Source organism: Ciona intestinalis, chromosome 7 (assembly GCF_000224145.3).
Source record: "Ciona intestinalis chromosome 7, KH, whole genome shotgun sequence".
Classification (NCBI taxonomy): Eukaryota; Metazoa; Chordata; class Ascidiacea; order Phlebobranchia; family Cionidae; genus Ciona; species Ciona intestinalis.
In genome coordinates this window covers 4,341,507-4,344,192 of record NC_020172.2, presented here as the reverse complement: position 1 = coordinate 4,344,192, position 2,686 = coordinate 4,341,507, and the positions used below count along the sequence as shown (strand labels likewise).

General features: G+C 34.9%; 1 non-coding gene across 1 annotated transcript; it reads right to left on the bottom strand.

Moving 5' to 3' along the window:
- Positions 1–1,028: 1,028 nt before the first annotated feature.
- mir219 (microRNA 219) lies at positions 1,029–1,130 on the bottom strand. Its single transcript, NR_032349.1, has one exon. It is a non-coding gene; the product is annotated as a microRNA 219 (primary transcript).
- Positions 1,131–2,686: the final 1,556 nt, after the last annotated feature.

The following is a 2,686-nucleotide window of genomic DNA, read 5'->3' as shown; positions in this document are numbered from 1 at the left end:
TTTAAGTTTCCGACCACGAAAACGCTGCGCACGTGAAAATTAGCCATAATAAAACGGAAAAGGATTATTTTTACGGGTCGTTATTGCTAATAAATATGAGTAGAGCCTTTGTGCTATAACAGAGTGTGTACTGTTATATGTGCTCTAGCCAGCAATTACAACTTCTTTGTATGTATTATATGCGTCTCATACCTGAACTTTATTTTTTATAAACCTTTTTTTCATTTTATTGTTTAACACTTTTGGTTGTGATATAACAAAATAAAACGGTGAAGTTTTCATTCATTTTATATATCTTCACAAATATAAATACGAACTAAAAGTATTTAAATTTTCGACGTATAGCAACTGCATGACAGTAGTATAGTTCTGTGGGGTAAGATGGAATATTGTTAGTTCCCAAATCCCATATTACCCGATCGTGTGTTAAACAAATAATAACACTTTTCAGAGTGGCTAACGGTGTTATAATTTAGTAAATATTATATGTTAACTGTTAAATCGGACGAGAAAAAGAATAAAACATATCCCATCCTACCCCACCCTACGATACGCCTTTAAATATTATGTAAAAACGCATTTACGGTCGGTTTATCTCATGGCTTACTACAGTATAGTAAGGTGGGGGAAGATGGCGCACTTTTTCTTTTCATTTTCTTATCCCATTTAGTAAAAAGGTCATTCAAAGAATTATAAAATCGTACCCCCACGACAACTGTTTATAAAATCGTACCCCCCGTTGTCAACTGTTTAAAACACGATCAGGATATTTGTATGTTATGTGCTAAACGTGTTCCGTCTCCCCCCGCCCTACGATATAGAAAGTCATAATTTAGCAGCATTGTGAAATACGAAAACACATGGTGCGTATATATTTGCAAGCAAAACATATACTATTCTTTTATTTTCTAACTTCCAATTGAGTTTAGTTGTATTTTTATTGGACTCTTTTCGTTGACAATGACAATGAAATAAACACAAAATCACAAATATGTTAAACTACGAAACCTATGTAATAAAACTGTCGTTTGGTTTTTGAAGACAGCAGCCTTCTGATTTGAGATGTCCAGACACAATCGCAGTATTTTAAAACTGAGCTTGCGTTTGGACAATCACGAAACAGACGCCATTTTGACGTAACAATTATCTACATCTCGCCTTACGAAATGGAGATTTTACAGCGGCAAGTTTCGTCTAAGTTTACAGTTGAACACTTTAGCACTTTTGGTCATCTTATCTGTCAGTTTTGGTACAATAAGTTTAAAGTTTGAATAATAACAGCAGCATTGAATTAGTGACAGATGCTGAATCTATACAGATAAAGTGATCTTAGAGCTTTTCGACCTTTTGCTCTTCAATGGCAAATCTAATTCACCTTTAAAACTCGTCTGCATAAAAACAAGGATTTATTTTAATTTAAGTCAATACAATATGACGTTTAGGTCAACATATTGAGGCTTTATTCACAATCGATAAAAGAAGCCAAAGAGATAACTGTATTATCCATTTTGACTAAAATTATTCTGCACATAGGTAATATAATAGATATTATTTAGACCAGGTGCTACAGCAAAAATAACTCTGAATATAAAATATTACGAAATTATTTAAAAATATTCTTTTTGTTATTGGTTATAAACAGTAAATTAGTATTTGGAATATTTTCGTTTTGGAATAGCAGTATTTTCAGCACGCTTTTATACCAGCGTTAGCAAATTAAAGCCTATATACATTTTACTGTACATCAAAATACATACACACTTACCCTTATGTTATACGTCGGCGAACATAAGCATTATTTTCCATATAGACCTCACTGTGCAACGACACTTCGTCCTGACTGTTCTGGCCTGCTCGTCGCCTCCCTAAATACTCCGCTCGCTGCAAAGAAAAACTAAGCTAGCCTTGATTACGGTTGTAAATTAAAATCCCTCGCGGCTCACCCCGGGTGTATGTGACCATGAAGAACTCAAATTAAACCGATCACGTCTTTGTTTAAATGAAGTTTAATCGAGCGGACTCCGACTGCGAAAGAAAACAAAGCCCAGCGCCCGCGCCGAACGCGAGTTTCATTAAAAAGAATCCAGTTCTAGGTCGCTGCGGGACGCCGGTCTTAGACATCAAGTCGCATTTATTCCCAGCCATATAACCAGCACGCCGATTTTTAAGTTTTGTAAAACTGGAACACCGTGGGCTAGTTTTATTTTACAAAGTCAGCCTTTTCCGATGATTAAAAGCAATAAATTCTGCTTTTAATGGTCGTCGTATTTTTAACAGTCCCAGTTCAGAAAACAGTCTATTTTAAAAATACACATTCTATATGATACATGTTGAATTAATAAATGGACGAAGCACCATATATATTCAGCGTTATAAATTTAGTACTGTGGGTAGGTTAAGATGGATACTGTTAGTATATAATATCCCATATTTACTAACCGTGTTGGGGACACAGTTAAATAATTGTTTAACTATTCTTGTTTACATCTAAATATTACGGTGGGGTGAGGGAAGATGAGACACTTTTTAGCTCTATTTTCTCGTCCCATTTAGTAGTAAAAGAAGAACATTCAAAGAATTATAAAACTATATCCTCACGACTCCCATAGACCACCGTTGGTTGTTTTAAACACGATCAGGATACTTAGATATTTTGTGCTAAAGGTGTCCCATCTTCCCCCCCTAC